This window comes from Arachis stenosperma, chromosome 10, assembly GCF_014773155.1.
Source record: "Arachis stenosperma cultivar V10309 chromosome 10, arast.V10309.gnm1.PFL2, whole genome shotgun sequence".
Taxonomy (NCBI): domain Eukaryota; kingdom Viridiplantae; phylum Streptophyta; class Magnoliopsida; order Fabales; family Fabaceae; genus Arachis; species Arachis stenosperma.
In genome coordinates, this window is record NC_080386.1 from 107,068,442 (window position 1) to 107,086,837 (window position 18,396).

Below are 18,396 nucleotides of genomic sequence, written 5' to 3' on the forward strand. Positions count from 1 at the left end.
TTTAAGTTTGGTGTCTTGCATGCATTGTTTATTTGATCTTGGTTCTATTTTCAAGTCAATGGTACAGGGAACTGAAGATTCAGAACATGCAGCAGAGGAATTACACAGAAAAAGCTGGGCGTTCAAAACGCCCAGTGAAGAAGGACAGACTGGCATTTAAACGCCAGCCAGGGTGCCTGGTTGGGCGTTTAACGCCCAAAAAGGTAGTGCATTTGGCGTTAAACGCCAGAATGTGCACCATTCTGGGCGTTTAACGCCAGGATGGCACAAGGGGGAGAATTTTGTTTTCAAATCAATTTTTTTTCAAGTTTTCAAAGTTTTTCAAAATCAAATCTTTTTCAAATCATATCTTTTCAATCAGATGTTTTCAAAATCAAATTCTTTCCTTTTTCAAAGGTACTTGCTATCAATTAATGATTTGATTCAACATTTCAAGTATGTTGCCTTTTCTGTTGAGAAAGGTTTAATGTTTGAATCATATCTTTTCTTGATAGCCAAGTTATTAATTTTTAAAATCAAATCTTTTTAAAATTGTTTTCAAATCATATTTTCTCAATCACATTTTTTTAAAAAAACCAATCATATCTTCCTAACCACATCTTTTTCAAAATAGTTTTCAATCAAATCTTTTTGACTTCTAATTTCAAAATCTTTTTCAAAAATCACTTGATTTCTTTCCCACTCTTATTTTCGAAAATTAATTAATGTTTTTCAAAATGTTTTCAAATTCTTTTACTTAATTTTCGAAAATCACCTTCCCTCCTCTCACATCCTTCTATTTATGCACTAACACTATTCCTCAATGCACAATTCGAACTCCATCTTTCTTGATAAGTTCGAATTTTCTACCTCTGTCTTCTATTTTTCTTTTCCTCTGACACCTCAAGGAATCTCTATACTGTGACATAGAGGATTCCACACTTTTTTGTTCTCTTCTCTTTCATATGAGCAGGAACAAAGACAAAAGCATTCTTGTTGAAGCTGACCCTGAACCTGAAAGGACCTTGAAGCGAAAGCTAAGAGAAGCTAAGGCAAACTCTCTGTAGAGACCTAACAGAAATCTTCAAAGAAGAAGAACCCATGGCAGCCGAAAACAACAACAATGCAAACAATGCAAGGAAGGTGCTGGGTGACTTTACTGCACCTACTCCCGACTTCTTTGGGAGAAGCATCTCTATCCCTGCCATTAGAGCAAACAACTTTGAGCTTAAGCCTCAATTAGTTTCTCTAATGCAACAGAATTGCAAGTTCCATGGACTTCCATTGGAAGATCCTCATCAGTTCTTAGCTGAATTCTTGCAAATCTGTGACACTGTCAAGACTAATGGGGTTGACCCTGAGGTCTACAGACTTATGCTATTCCCTTTTGCTGTAAGAGACAGAGCTAGGACCTGGTTGGACTCACAACCTAAAGAAAGCCTGGACTCATGGGAAAAGCTAGTCAATGCCTTCTTGGCAAAGTTCTGTCCACCTCAAAAATTGAGTAAGCTTAGAGTGGAAGTCCAAATTTTCAGACAGAAGGATGGAGAATCCCTCTATGAAGCTTGGGAAAGATACAAACAATTGATCAGAAAATGTCCTTCTGACATGCTTTCTGAATGGAGCATCATAGGTATTTTCTATGATGGTCTCTCTGAACTATTCAAGATGTCTTTGGATAGCTCTGCTGGAGGATCTCTTCATCTGAAGAAGACGCCTACAGAAGCTCAAGAGCTAATTAAAATGGTTGCAAATAACCAATTCATGTACACTTCTGAAAGGAATCCTGTGAACAATGGGACTAATCAGAAGAAAGGAGTTCTTGATATTGATACTCTGAATGCCATATTGGCTAAGAATAAAATATTGACTCAACAAGTCAATTTGATTTCTCAAAGTCTGTCTGGAATGCAAAATGCACCAAGCAGTACTAAGGATGCTTCATCTGAAGAAGAAGCTTATGATCCTGAGAACCCTTCAATGGAAGAGGTGAATTACCTAGGAGAACCCTATGGAAACACCTATAATTCTTCATGGAGAAATCACCCAAATTTCTCATGGAAGGATCAACAGAGACCTCAACAAGGTTTCAACAACAATAATGGTGGAAGAAACAGGTTTAGCAATGGCAAGCCTTTTCCATCATCTTCTCAGCAACAGACAGAGAATTCTAAGCAGAATCACTCTGACTTAGCAACCATGGTCTCTGATCTAATCAAAACCACTCAAAGTTTCATGACTGAAACAAGGTTCTCCATTAGGAATTTAGAGGCACAAGTGGGACAGCTGAGCAAGAGAATTACTGAACTCCCTCCTAGTACTCTTCCAAGCAATACAGAAGAAAATCCAAAAGGAGAGTGCAAGGCCATCAACATGGCCGAATTTGGAGAGGAAGGAGAGGCAGTGAACGCCACTGAGGAAGACCTCAATGAGCGTGCACTGACCTCCACTGAGTTCCCCAATGAGGAACCATGGGAATCTGAGGCTCAAAATGAGACCATAGAAATTCCATTGGACTTACTTCTGCCTTTCATGAGCTCTGATGAGTATTCCTCCTCTGAAGAGGATGAGTATGTCACTGAAGAGCAAGTTGCTAAATACCTTGGAGCAATCATGAAGCTAAATGACAAGTTATTTGGAAATGAGACTTGGGAGGATGAACCCCCTTTGCTCACCAAAGAATTGGATGACTTGTCTAGGCAGAAATTACCTCAAAAGAGGCAGGACCCTGGGAAGTTTTCAATACCTTGTACCATAGGCACCATGACCTTCAAGAAGGCTCTGTGTGACTTAGGGTCAAGTGTAAACCTCATGCCTCTCTCTGTAATGGAGAAGCTAGGGATCTTTGAGGTACAAGCTGCAAGAATCTCACTAGAGATGGCAGACAATTCAAGAAAACAAGCTTATGGACTTGTAGAGGATGTTTTGGTAAAAATTGAAGACCATTACATCCCTGCTGATTTCATAGTCCTAGAGACTGGGAAGTGCATGGATGAATCTATCATCTTTGGCAGACCCTTCCTAGCCACAGCAAAGGCTGTGATTGATGTTGATGGAGGTGAACTGATCATTCAAGTGAATGAAAAATCCTTTGTGTTTAAGGCTCAAGGATATCCCTCTGTCACCATGGAGAGGAAGCATGAAGAGCTTCTCTCAAATCAGAGTCAAACAGAGCCCCCACAGTCAAACTCTAAGTTTGGTGTTGGGAGGCCACAACCAAACTCTAAGTTTGGTGTTGAACCCCCACATTCAAACTCTAAGTTTGGTGTTGGGAGGTTCCAACATTGCTCTGAGAATCTGTGAGGCTCCATGAGAGCCCTCTGTCAAGCTACTGACATTAAAGAAGCGCTTGTTGGGAGGCAACCCAATGTTATATTTTATATATTTTCCTTTGTTATTTTATTTTATTTTGTAGGTTGATGATCATGAGAAGTCACAAAATCAATTGAAAAAGTAAAAACAGAATGAAAAACAGGAAGAAAAACAGCACACCCTGGAGGAAGAACCTACTGGCGTTTAAACGCCAGTAAGGCTGGCAGATGGGCGTTTAACGCCCAGTCTGGCACCATTCTGGGCGTTTAACGCCAGAAAGGGGCACCAGACTATCGTTAAACGCCAGGAAAGGGCAAGAACCTGGCGTTAAACGCTAGAAATGGGCGCCAGCCCGGCGTTTAACGCCAGAATTGGCTAGAAACGTGATTTTGCATGCCATTTGGTGCAGGGATGACTTTTCCTTGACACCTCAGGATCTGTGGACCCCACAGGATCCCCACCTATCCCACCACCCTCTTTCTTCTTCACCCATTCACCAATCACCTCAATACCTCTTTCCCAAAAACCCTTCACCTATCCAATCCCATCTTTCTCTTCACCACTCACATCCATCCTTCATAAAACCCCACCTACCTTACCATTCAAATTCAAACCACTTTCCCTCCCAAACCCACCCATACATGACCGAACCATAAGCCCCTCCTCTCCTATATAAACCCTTCTTCACTCCTTCATTTTCACACAACCTAAACACCACTTCTCCCCTTCTTTGGCCGAACACAAAAGCCATTCCCTTCTTCCTCATTTCTTCTTCTTCTACTCCTTTCTTTCTTCTTTTGCTCGAGGACGAGCAAACCTTTTAAGTTTGGTGTGGTAAAAGCATTGCTTTTTGTTTTTCCATAACCATTTATGGCATCCAAGGCCGGAGAAACCTCTAGAAAGAGGAAAGGGAAGGCAAAAGCTTTCACCTCCGAGTCATGGGAGATGGAGAGATTCATCTCAAGGGTGCATCAAGACCACTTTTATGAAGTTGTGGCCATGAAGAAGGGTCAACTTTGATCAAAGGTTGGACCAAGTCCTCACAGACATTTGTGAAGAGGGCGCCTAATGAAAGAGAGATTCAAGAGGGAAGCCGGTTCAATTGAGAAGGCATGACCTCAAGCCCGTGGCTAGAGGATGGTTGGAGTTTATCCAACGCTCAATCATTCCCACTAGCAATCGGTCCGAAGTTACTCTAGACCGGGCCATCATGATTCATAGCATCATGATTGGAGAAGAAGTGGAAGTTCATGAGGTTATAGCCCAAGAACTCTATAAGGTGGCGGACAAGTCCTCCACCTTGGCAAGGCTAGCCTTTCCTCACCTCATTTGTCACCTCTGTTATTCAGTTGGAGTTGACATAGAAGGAGACACCCCCATTGATGAGGATAAGCCCATCACTAAGAAAAGGATGGAGCAAACAAGAGACCCCTCTCATCATGAGATCCCTGAGATGCCTCAAGGGATGCACTTTCCTCCACAAGACTATTGGGAGCAACTGAACACCTCCCTAGGAGAATTAAGTTCCAACATGGGACAACTAAGGGTGGAGCACCAAGAACACTCCATTCTCCTCCATGAAATTAGAGAAGATCAAAGAATCATGAGAGAGGAGCAACAAAGACAAGGAAGAGACATTGAGGAGCTCAAGCACTCCATAAGACCTTCAAGAGGAAGAACAAGCCGCCATCACTAAGGTGGACCCGTTCTTTAATCTCCTTGTTCCTTATTTTCCTGATTTTCGAAAATTTATGCTTTATGTTTGTCCATATTTGTGTCTTATGATCATTAGTGTCTTAGTGTCTATGCCTTAAAGTTATGAATTTCCTATGAATCCATCACCTTTCTTAAATAAACAATGTTCTTAAATGAAAAAGAAAAAGAATTGCATGAATTTTGAATTTTATAACAGCTCAATTATTTTGATGCGGTGGCAACACTTTTGTCTTCTGAATGCATGCTGAAACAGTGCATATGTCTTTTGAATTTGTGGTTCATGAATGTTGGCTCTTGAAAGAATGATGAAAAAGGAGACATGTTACTGAGGATCTGAAAAATCATAAAAATGATTCTTGAAGCAAGAAAAAGCAGTGAATACAAAAAAAAATGGAAAAAAAAAAGAGAAAAGAGACGAAAAAAAAAAGAAAAAAAAAAGAGAAAAAGAAAGAAATAAAGTTGTGATCCAAGGCAAAAGGAGTGTGCTTAAGAACCCTGGACACCTCTAATTGGGGACTTTAGCAAAGCTGAGTCACAATCTGAAAAGGTTCACCCAATTATGGGTCTGTGGCATGTATGTATCCGGTGGTAATACTGGAAGACAGAGTGCTTTGGGCCACAGCCAAGACTCAATAAAGTAGCTGTGTTCAAGAATCATCATACTTAACTAGGAGAATCAATAACACTATCTGGATTCTGAGTTCCTAGAGAAGCCAATCATTCTGAGTTTCAAAGGATAGAGTGAGATGCCAAAACTGTTCAAAGGCAAAAAGCTAAAAGCCCCGCTCATCTAATTAATACTGATCTTCATAGATGTTTTTGGAATTCATTGCATATTCTCTTCTTTTTATCTTATTTGATTTTCAGTTGCTTGAGGACAAGCAACAATTTAAGTTTGGTGTTGTGATGAGCGGATAATTTGTACGCTTTTTGGCATTATTTTTAGTATGTTTTTAGTATGATCTAGTTAGTTTTTAGTATATTTTTATTAGTTTTTAGTTAAAATTCACTTTTCTGGACTTTACTATGAGTTTGTGTATTTTTCTGTGATTTCAGGTATTTTCTGGCTGAAATTGAGGGACCTGAGCAAAAATCTGATTCAGAGACTGAAAAGGACTGCAGATGCTGTTGGATTCTGACCTCCCTGCACTCGAAGTGGATTTTCTGGAGCTACAGAAGCCCAATTGGTGCGCTCTCAACGGCATTGGAAAGTAGACATCCTGGGCTTTCCAGAAATATATGATAGTCCATACTTTGCCCAAGATTTGATGGCCCAAACCGGCGTTCAAAGTCACCCTCAGAATTCCCAGCGTTAAACGCCGGAACTGGCACAAGAATGGGAGTTAAACGCCCAAACTGGCACCAAAGCTGGTGTTTAACTCCAAGAAGAGTCTCTACACGAAAATGCTTCATTGCTCAGCCCAAGCACACACCAAGTGGGCCCGGAAGTGGAGTTTTATGTCATTTACTCATCTTTGTAAACCTTAGGCTACTAGTTTTCTATAAGTAGGACCTTTTACTATTGTGTTTTCATCTTTCAATCTTTAGACATCTAGTTCTTAGATCATTGGGAGGCTGGCCATTCGGCCATGCCTAGACCTTGTTCTTATGTATTTTCAACGGTGGAGTTTCTACACACCATAGATTAAGGTGTGGAGCTCTGCTGTACCTCGAAGTATTAATGCAATTACTATTGTTCTTCTATTCAATTCCGCTTGTTCTTGTTCTAAGATATCACTTGTTCTTCAACTTGATGAATGTGATGATCCGTGACACTCATCATCATTCTCACCTATGAACGTGTGCCTGACAACCACCTCCTTTCTACCTTAGATTGGGTGAATATCTCTTGGATTCCTGATGCATGATGCATGGTTGATCACCTGACAACCGAGCGCTCGCCTGACAACCGAGCCAGCCATTCCGTGAGATCAGAGTCTTCGTGGTATAGGCAAGAACTGATGGCGGCATTCAAGAGAATCCGGAAAGTCTAACCTTGTCTGTGGTATTCTGAGTAGGATTCAATGATTGAATGACTGTGACGTGCTTTAAACTCCTGAGGGCGGGGCGTTAGTGACAGACGCAAAAGAATCACTGGATTCTATTCCGGCCTGATCGAGAACCGACAGATGGATAGCCGTGCCGTGACAGGGTGCGTTGAACATTTCCACTGAGAGGATGGGAGGTAGCCACTGACAGTGGTGAAACCCTTGCATAAGCTTGCCATGGAAAGGAGTAAGAAGGATTGGATGAAGATAGTAGGAAAGCAGAGAGACGGAAGGGACACAGCATCTTCATGCGCTTATCTGAAATTCCCACCAATGAATTACATAAGTATCTCTATCTTTATCTTTATGTTTTATTCATATATCATCTATACCCATTTGAGTCTGCCTGACTAAGATTTACAAGGTGACCATAGCTTGCTTCATACCAACAATCTCCGTAGGATCGACCCTTACTCGCATAAGGTTTATTACTTGGACGACCCAGTGCACTTGCTGGTTAGTTGTGCGGAGTTGTGATGAAGAGTTGAGATTGCAATGAGCGTACCATGTTGATGGCGCCATTGATGATCACAATTCCGTGCACCACAGAGCATCTCTAAAACTCCAACCCATTCTCCATTACTGCGTAACAAATATTCTTTTCATGCTTTTTCACTTTTCACAATTAAAACTAAGAACCCTAATGATATCCTGACTAAGAATAATAAGATAACCATAGCTTGCTTCAAGCCGGCAATCTCCGTGGGATCGACCCTTACTCACGTAAGGTATTACTTGGACGACCTAGTGCACTTGCTGGTTGGTTGTGTGGAATTACATAGTGTGAGTGTAATTTTCGTGCACCAAGTTTTTGGCGCCGTTGCCGGGGATTGTTCGAGTTTGAACAACTGATGGTTTATCTTGTTACTTAGATTAGGAAAAATTTGTCTTTTTGTTTTAGAGTCCCTAGGATTGCATCTTTTATTATTCCTTTTAAAAATCTTTCAAAAATATTATTTTTCTTCATTAGTTTTTAATTTTTCTTTGAGTCTTTTGTTTGAGTTTAATTTCATATCTTAAGTTTGGTGTCAATTGCATGTTTTTATTTTCCTTTAAATTTTCGAGTTTGTGTTCATTGTTCTTGCTTGATCTTCAAGTTGTTCTTGCTATTTTTCTTGTTTGATCTTTAGTTTGTCTTGTTTTGTGTCTTTTCTTATTTTTCTTGTGCATTTTCAAATTTTTAGTTTTCAAAAAATTTATATATATTAAAAATACCTTTTTAAAACACGTTAAATTTATAGCTCAGTTGGCTAGAGCGTTGTGCTTGTGTTCTTGGTAATTGGGTATCTTCCTTTTAAAACTTTTACAAAAATATTTTTTTTCTTTGATTAAATCTTATGCCAAATTTTAAGTTTGGTGTTCTCTTGTTAATTTTTCTTTAATTTTCGAAAATTTTATTTTGGTTTTCTAAAAATTTTAAGTTTGGTGTTCTTTCTTTTGTTCTTGTTGTTCTTGTGAGTCTTCAAGGTGTTCTTGAGTTTTCTTTGTGCTTTGATCTTAAAATTTTTAAGTTTGGTGTGCCTTGGTATTTTTCCTTCAAAATTTTTGAAAACAAGGAGCATTGGATCTAAAAATTTTAAGTCTTGTATCTTTTGTGTGTTTTTCTCTTTCATAATAAAATTCAAAAATAAAAAATATCTTTTCCTTTAATTTCTCATAATTTTTGAATCCCTTGGCTTGACTTGGTCAAAATTTTTTCAAATCATATCCTTTTAAGATTTTTTTAAAATCATATCTTTTTCAAAAATATCTTAACCACTTTCTCTCTCCTCACTTTTTCAAAAATCTTCATAAAATATTTTCAAATTTTTTTTATTTTTTTATTTTATTATTTTGAAAAAAAATATATATATAAATAAATATAAAATAAAATAAAATTTTTATCTACATCATCTCCCTTACTCCATCATGGACCTAAGTAGAAATGAACAGTCCAGAAGGACTCTGGGGTCATATGCTAACCAAGGTTCTGTAAATCGAATCGATCATTGAACCGCTCTAGTTACTGGTTCATTGGTTCATAGGTTGAACCGATTCGACCGTGATAGAACCGAAAAAACCGTTTTATAATAAAATAATAAATAAAATATAAATAAACACATGAAAATATAATTATAGTCTAATGTAAGCTTTAAAATATCATTCAAAGAAAATGCTTTTCTGAATCTCTTTCAATAAACCTTTACCCACTCAAAAGAATATTAAGTTGTTATATGAGTGCTGAGATAGCTGAACCTAGGAAATTGGTTGCACCTTAGATGGCAGTTTTGCAGGTTTTTTCACTTCAGAAACGAGGGACAGCTGCAAATCAGGCTCAAATATTAGCTAAATATATATCAAAAAATGTATGGATCATATTAACATTGGAGAAATAGAATACAGTTTGTAAGTACCTTGCTAAGTAAATCTGTAGGTGGTTCATAATTAAGTCTCTTGTCACTTGGTTCCTATAAAGACAAAAGAAAGAAAGAGGGGGTAGGAATTCAAATAAGAAACATACACAGAATGATTCATTCACATCTCAAATACAAGCATAAGATTAGTACATTACCAGTGGATATACTTTGATACTTCGGAAGACACCTCTTTCACCTTTGTTCGATCGTTGCTAATAAAAGCACCACACCCAGTTATAATCAATCACTTTACTTTACTAACAAATAAAACATGAAAAATTGAACCTATTCAAAAATCAGTTTTACAAACCGCATCTTCAGGCTCTCCTCGGGGTTTGTTAGTCATTCCATATTTCTCCTGCCTTAAGCCATCGCTAGAGTTTGTCCTAGAAGAGTAATATAACCAGATAACAGATTATAATTGCTCACTTAAATGCAAAGATAATGAACAAGTCTAGAATATGAAATTGAAGAAGAAGAGGAATCATATTTCAATTTTGAATTTCAACCACAATAACAATAAGAAGAATCAAACATAAACTGCAAATCAAACACGAATTCAAAATTCAAATCCAGAAATTTAATAAAAAATAACTCTAAATCTAGAAAATCAAGTACGCTTAGAGACAATTGCAAAGAAAGTAGAATTATAAATCAAGTACGCTTAAACAAAGTTCACAGTTCAGTTCACACTTTACAGAGCTTCACAGCTTTCACACTTCACAGTTCAGTATCACTATATTAGATTATCAGTATATCAGACTTCAGTGACTTCAGTTTACAGAGCTTCATAGATTCAAACAATTATTAAATCATACTCATTAGGGAGACAGAGACATGTAACAGTTATTCAATCAAACAATCATTGTAACGAGGGACAGAAACAAGGAGCAGAGTGACCAAGACGCCTTCAGTTCACAGTTCAAAAAATTACCTGAAAGCTCAAAGACGCCTTCAATAGAGCATGCAAGAGGGAGACAGACTGACAGAGACTTCAACTATTATTATTACAAAGAGCAAAAATTATACCTAGGGTTAGAAGCTGGAAGCCTAAAAAAATACAGAGCTGGCGGGGACGGTGGTGGCTGGCAAGAGGCAATATAGTGGCTGATGGGTGGAAGGGGGAAACAGACCTGGTGTCGGCGGGAATACACTACGCGATGGAAAGCGGCGCTGGCGGTGGTTCTGATTTCCGAGCTTACTGCATGACAGAAAGTGGCTGCGCGATGCCGCGAATAGAGGTGACTGATGTTAGCTTCACGGACTACGCGGCGGTGGTGGTGGCTGACAGAAGTTGTGCCAGAAGCTCCAACTGCTGCTCTGCTGCTTCGCGTTCTGCACTTCTGCTTCTGCGTGCTGGAGAGGAGAGGCTGAGAGGGGTGCTTGAAAATGTTAGGAATTAGGGTTCACAAGTCACAACCAAGCTTCAACGCACCGTTTTTTAATTTTTATTTTTGTCTCATTTCAAAAACCAGCCAGTTTACGATTCGGTTCGACCGACCAGCTCCCGGACAGTTCAATGGTCTAATGTCGGTTTTTGAATTTGACGATTTTTGTTTCTAACCGAATCGCATTTGGCATCGATTCATGGTTCAACCGGTTCGACCGGCCGGTTCGAACCAATTTTCGGAACCTTGATGCTAACCCCACTACTACTTCATATGGGAGTAGTATCTATATACCCTCCAAAGGAGTCAGTAGTTTTGAGTTAAATCCTCAGCTCATTATCATGGTGCAGCAAAATTGCCAGTATTCCGGTCTTCCACAGGAAGAACCTACTGAGTTTCTGGCACAGTTCTTACAAATTGCTGACACAGTACATGATAAGGATGTAGATTAGGATGTCTATAGATTATCACTATTTTCATTTGCTGTAAAAGACCAAGCTAAGAGGTGGTTAAATAACCAACCTAAAGCTAGCATAAAAACATGGAAACAGTTGTCAGACAAATTCCTGAATCAATATTTTCCTCCTAAGAGGATGACACAGCTAAGGCTGGACATCCAAGGCTTTAAACAAGAGGATAATGAATCCTTTTACAATGCCTGGGAGAGGTACAGAGAGATGCTAAGGAAATGCCCCTCTGAAATATTTTCAGAATGGGTGCAATTAGACATCTTCTACTACGGGCTTATAGCAAAAGCTCATATATCTCTAGACCACTCAGCTGGTGGATCTATACACATGAGAAAAATAATTGAAGAGGCTCAAGAGCTCATTAATACAGTTGCTAGAAATCGGCATCTGTATTTAAGTAGTGAGTCCTCCATAAAAGAAGAGGCTAAGGCAGTGTCCACTGAACTTAGTCCTCTAGAACAAGTTGTGGAAATCAACCAGCATTTATGTTATCTGACAGAACAGTTGCATAATTTAAAGAGATGTTACAAGACACTAAGGATGCTAACAGGAACATGGAAGCACAACTTGACCAGACAAGACAGCAGTTATCAAAACAGATAACAGAAGAGTGCCAAGCAGTTCAATTAAAGAGTGGAAAAACATTGAATACCTCAGCTCAAAGTAGCAGAAAGCCAAGAAAAGAACAAATAATAGAGAATGAGCAGACTGCTACACAAAATCCCTCTAAGGAAGTAAGAGCCCAGAGAGGAATGAGTCTAGCGTTCAAACACCAGAAAAGGGTGAAAAACTGGCGTTAAATGCCCAGTGGACGCCCAGTTATGGCGTTCAAACGCCAGAAAAGGGAGAAAAATTGGCGTTAAACGCCCAAACTATGTTCAGTTCTGGCGTTCAAATGCCAGAAAAGGGAGGGAATCTGGCATTAAACGCCAATCCAGCCCCTAATCCTGGCGTTCAAATGCCTATGAGGGGTCAGACACTTGCAAGTGCTGATAATAACTCCCTCGAGAAGGCTTTTCAACCTACCTCTGTACGAAATAAACCTGCAGTAACCAAGGTTGAAGAATACAAAGCCAAAATACCTTATCCTTAGAAACTCCGCCAAGCGGAACAGGATAAATAATTTGCCCGCTTTGCAGACTATCTCAGGACTCTTGAAATCAAGATTCCATTTGCAGAGGCACTTGAGCAAATACCCTCTTATGCTAAGTTCATGAAAGAGATCTTAAGTCATAAGAAGGATTGGAGAGAAACTGAAAAAAATTTTCTCATTGAAGAATGCAGTGCAATCATTTTAAAAAGCTCACCAGAGAAGCTTAAGGATCCTGGAAGCTTGATGATACCATACACATTAGAGGGAACTTGTACCAAGACAGCTCTATGTGATCTTGGGGCAAGCATCAACCTAATCCCTACATCCACTATCAGAAAGCTTGGCTTGACTGAAGAGGTCAAACCAACCAGGATATGTCTTCAACTTGCTTATGGCTCCATTAAATACCCATCAGGTGTGATTGAAGACATGATTGTCACAGTTGGGCCATTCGCCTTTCCCACTGATTTTGTAGTGCTGGAAATGGAGGAGTACAAGAGTGCAACTCTCATTCTAGGAAGACCTTTCCTAGCAACTGGATGAACCCTCATTGACGTCCAAAAAGGGGAAGTAACCATGAGAGTAAATGAGGATGAGTTTAGGCTGAATGCTATTGAAGCAATGAAGCACCCAGACACATCAAAAGACTGCATGCGTGTTGATATTATTGACTCCCTGGTACAGCAGATCAGTATGGCTGAGAGTCTCAAATCAGAGCTAGAGGATATCTTTAAAGATGTTCAGTCTGATCTGGAGGAACCAGAGGAATTAAAAGAACCTCTGAAAATTCCTCAAGAAGAAGAGAAACCTCCTAAACCCGAGCTCAAACCACTACCACCATCCCTAAAATATGCTATTCTGGGAGAAGATGAAACTTTTCCTGTAATTATAAGCTCTACCTTAGAGCCACAGCAAGAGAAAGCACTAATTCAGGTACTAAAGACACACAAGATAGCTCTTGGGTGGTCTATTAGTGATATCAAGGGCATTAGCCCAGCCAGATGCATGCAAAAGATCCTACTGGAGGATAATGCCAAACCAGTGGTTCAACCACAAAGGTGGCTGAATCCAACCATGAAGGAGATGGTGCAGAAAGAGGTCACTAAATTACTAGAGGTTAGGATTATTTATCCCATTTCTAATAGCCCCTGGGTGAGTCATGTCCAAGTTTTACCCAAAAAGGGAGGCATGACAGTGGTTCATAATGAAAAAAATGAACTGGTTCCTACAAGAACAGTTACAGGGTGGCGTATGTGTATTGACTACAGAAGACTCAATACAGCCACCAGAAAGGATCATTTTCCTTTACCATTCATAGACCAAATGCTAGAAAGGCTAGCAGGTCATGACTATTACTGCTTTCTGGATGGCTACTCAGGATACAACCAAATTGTAGTAGATCCCTAGGATCAAAAGAAAACAGCATTCACATGTCCATCTGGAGTATTTTCCTACAGAAGGATGTCCTTTGGTCTGTGTAATGCACCAGCAACCTTTCAGAGATTCATGCTCTCTATCTTCTTTGATATGGTAGAAAAATTTCTGGAAGTCTTCATGGATGACTTCTCAATATTTGGAGACTCATTCAGCTCCTGTCTTGATCATCTAGCACTTGTTCTGAAAAGATGCCAAGAGACTAACCTAGTTTTAAACTGGAAAAAATGTCACTTTATGGTGACTGAAGGAATTGTCCTTGGGCATAAAATTTCGAACAAAGGCATAGAGGTGGATCAAGCTAAGGTGGAGGTAATCGAAAAATTACCACCACCCATCAGAAGTTTTTTGGGACATGCAGGATTATACAGGAGGTTTATAAAGGATTTTTCAAAAAGCGCAAAACCTCTGAGTAACATGCTAGCTGCTGATACACCATTTGTCTTTGACACAGAGTGTTTGCAGGCCTTTGAGACTCTGAAGGCTAAGCTAGTCACAGCGCTTCACATTTCTGCACCGGACTGGACATTACCATTTGAACTAATGTGTGACGCCAGTGACCATGCTATTGGTGCAGTATTGGGATAGAGGCATGACAAGCTTCTGCACGTTATTTACTATGACAGCCGTGTTCTAAATGACGCGCAGAAAAATTACACAACCACAGAAAATAAATTGCTTGCAGTGGTTTATGCCATTGACAAGTTCAGATCCTATTTGGTAGGATCAAAAGTGATTGTGTACACTGACCATGCTTCTCTTAAATATCTACTTACAAAGCAAGATTCAAAACCCAGGCTCATAAGATGGGTGTTGCTTCTGCAAGAGTTTGATATAGAAATAAGAGACAGAAAAGGGACAGAGAATCAAGTAGCAGATCACCTGTCCCGAATAGAACCAGTAGAAGGGATGTCTCTCCTGCTCACTGAGATCTCTGAAACCTTTCCGAATGAGCAACTCTTTGGCATTCAGGTAGTGCCATGGTTTGCAGACATTACAAACTATAAAGCTTCAAGATTCATTCCCAAGGAGTTCAGCAGGCAGCAAAAGAAAAAACTACTTTCTGATGCAAAATACTACTTGTGGGATGAACCATATCTCTTTAAGAGATGCGCAGACGGACTAATCCGTAGGTGCGTGCCTAGAGAAGAGGCGCAGAAGATCCTATGGCATTGCCATGGATCACAATACGGAGGATATTTCGGAGGTGAGCGAACAGCCACCAAGGTCCTCCAATGTGGCTTCTACTGGCCTACACTCCATAGAGACTCCCGAGAGTTTGTACGTAACTGTGACAGTTGCCAGAGAGCTGGTAATCTGCCTCATGGTTATGCCATGCCTCAACAAGGGATCTTAGAGATTGAGTTGTTTGATGTATAGGGTATTGACTTCATGGGACCTTTTCCACCATCATACTCAAACACTTACATTCTGGTAGCAATCGACTATGTATCTAAATGGGTGGAGGCAATTACAACACCCACTAATGATACTAAGAGAGTATTGAAGTTCCTCTAGAAATATATCTTTAGCATATTTGGTGTTTCTAGAGCACTAATCAATGATAGAGGCACTCATTTCTGCAATAAACAGCTTTATACTGCTATAGTCCGATATGGGATTAGCCACAAGGTGGCAACTCCATATCATCCACAGACCAATGAGTAAGCTGAAGTCTCTAATAGAGAACTAAAAAGAATCCTGGAACAGACTGTAATTTCCCGTAGAAAAGATTGGGCAAAGAGCTTAGATGATGCTTTATGGGCATATAGAACAGCATTCAAAACTCCTATAGGAACCTCTCCACACCAGCTTGTGTATGGGAAGGCCTGTCATCTGCCCGTGAAATCGGAGCATAAAGCCTACTAGGCAACCAGATTCCTAAACCTTGATGCCAAATTAGCTGGAGAGGAAAGATTGCTCTAGCTGAATGAGCTAGAGGAATTCAGACTCAATGCTTTTGAAAATGCCAAAATTTACAAGGATAAAGCAAAAAGATGGCATGATAAGAACCTGTTATCCAGAGTCTTTGAGCCAGGACAAAAGGTTCTGCTATTTAACTGTAGGCTCAGGCTATTCCCTGGGAAACTAAAATCCCGGTGGAGAGGACCATATATGATTACAGGTGTGTCACCATATGGATATGTAGAGCTTTAGGATATTGACTCTGACAAAAAGTTCATTGTTAATGGACAGAGAGTTAAGCATTATCTTGAAAGCAATGTCGAGCAAGAATGCTCAAAACTGAGACTAGATTAAAGCTCAGTAAAAGTCCAGCTAAAGACAGTAAAGAAGCCCTTATTGGGAGGCAATCCAATCTTATTTGTCTATGTTAATCACTTTCTCATTTCATTTTCCATTGTTATTTTATGTTTTCTTTAGGTTGATGATCATGTGGAGTCACAAAAATAACTGCAAAAATCAAAGAAAAATAAAAAACAACATTAAAAACAGCACAACCTGGGGGAGAAACTTACTGGCGTTTAAATGCCAGTAAGGATAGCAGAATGGGCATTTAACGCCCAGTCTGGCACCATTCTGGGAGTTAAACGCCAGAAATAGGCTACAATCTGGTGTTAAATGCCAGAAACAGGTTGCAGATTGGCGTTTAACGCCAGAAAAGGAATAAAAGCTGGCGTTTAATCCCAGAAATAAGCAGCAGTCTGGCATTAAACGCCAGGATTGCACATTAAGGGCATTTTTGCACACCTAAATGGAGCAGGGATGAGAAGTCCTTGACCCTTCAGAATTTGTGGACCCACAGGATCCCCACTAACCTCAACTCATTCTCTCTCTCTCCATCTCCTCCATTCTCTTGTTCTTCCCCTTCTTTCTTTCTTCTTTTGCTCGGGGACGAGCAAACTTTTTAAGTTTGGTGTGGTAAAAGCATTGCTTTTTGTTTTTTCATAACCATTTATGGCACCTAAGGCTGGAGAAACGTCTAGAAAAAGGAAAAGAAAGGCAAAAGCTTCCACTTCCGAGTCATGGAAGATGGAAAGATTCATCTCAAAGGTCCATCAAGACCACTTCTATGAAGTTGTGGCCAAGAAAAAGGTGATCCCTATGCAATTTAGCTGGAATTGTCATAGAGGAAGACATCCTCATTAAAGAGGACAAGCCCATCACTAAGAAAATGATGGAGCAAACAAGAGAGCCCACCCATGGACATCAACAAGAGCATGAGGAATTCCCTCATCAAGAAATCCCTGGAGATGCCTCAAGGGATACATTTCACTCCACACAACTATTCAGAGCAACTAAGGATAGGAGCACCAAAATCACTTGGGATGGAGCAACAAAGGCAAGGAAGAGACATAGAGGAGCTCAAAAGCACCATTGGTTCTTCAAGAGGAAGACGCCACCCTCACTAAGGTGGACTCATTCCTTAATCTCCTTGTCTATTTATTTTTCTGCTTTCGGTTTTGAGCTTTATGTTTGGCTATGTTTTGTGTCTTCACTACATGATCATTAGTGTCTAGTGTCTATGTCTTAAAGCTATGAATAATTTCATGAATCCTTCACATCTCTTAAATGAAAAATGTGCTTAATTACAAAAGAACAAGAAGTACTTGGATTTCAAATTTTATCTTAAAATTAGTTTAATTATTTTGATGTGGTGGCAATAATCTTTGTTTTCTGAATGAATACTTGAACAGTGTATATTTTTTATAGTGAAATTTATGAATGTTAAAATTGTTGGCTCTTGAAAGAATGATGAACAACGGAAAATGTTATTGATAATCTGAAAAATCATGAAATTGATTCTTTAAGCAAGAAAAAGCAGTGAAAAAAAAAGAAAAAAAAGTAGCGAAAAAAAAGAAAGAAAAAGAAAAAGCTAGCAGAAAAATCCAATAGCCCTTTAAACCAATAGGCAAGGGTAAAAAGGATCCAAGGCTTTGAGTATTAATGGATAGGAGGGCCTAAGAAAATAAAATCCAGGTCTAAGTGGCTAAACCAAGTTGTCCCTAACCATGTGCTTGTGGCATGCAGGTCTAAGTGAAAAGCTTGAGACTGATTGGTTAAAGTCGTGATCCAAAGCAAAAAGAGTGTGCTTAAGAGCTCTAGACACCTCTAATTGGGGACTTTAGCAAAGCTGAGTCACAATCTGAAAAGGTTCACCCAGTTATGTGTCTGTGGCATTTATGTATCCGGTGGTAATACTGGAAAACAAAGTGCTTAGGGCCACGGCCAAGACTCATAAAGTAGCTGTGTTCAAGAATCAACATATTTAACTAGGAGAATCAATAACACTATCTAAAATTCTGAGTTCCTATAGATGCCAATCATTCTGAATTTCAAAGGATAAAGTGAGATGCCAAAACTGTTTAGAAGCAAAAAGCTACTAGCCCCGCTCATCTAATTGGGACTAAGTTTCATTGATATTGTGAGATTCATTGTATATTCTCTTCTTTTTATCCTATTTGATTTTTAGTTGCTTGGGGACAAGCAACAATTTAAGTTTGGTGTTCTGATGAGCGGATAATTTATACGCTTTTGGCATTGTTTTTAGATAGTTTTTAGTATGATTTAGTTAGTTTTTAAGCAAAATTCACATTTCTG

General features: G+C 39.4%; 1 non-coding gene across 1 annotated transcript; it reads right to left on the bottom strand.

Moving 5' to 3' along the window:
* Window positions 1-1,485: 1,485 nt before the first annotated feature.
* Window positions 1,486-1,593, bottom strand: LOC130958746 (small nucleolar RNA R71). Its single transcript, XR_009077852.1, has one exon. It is a non-coding gene; the product is annotated as a small nucleolar RNA R71 (small nucleolar RNA).
* Between the last annotated feature and the right edge of the window lie 16,803 nt (window positions 1,594-18,396).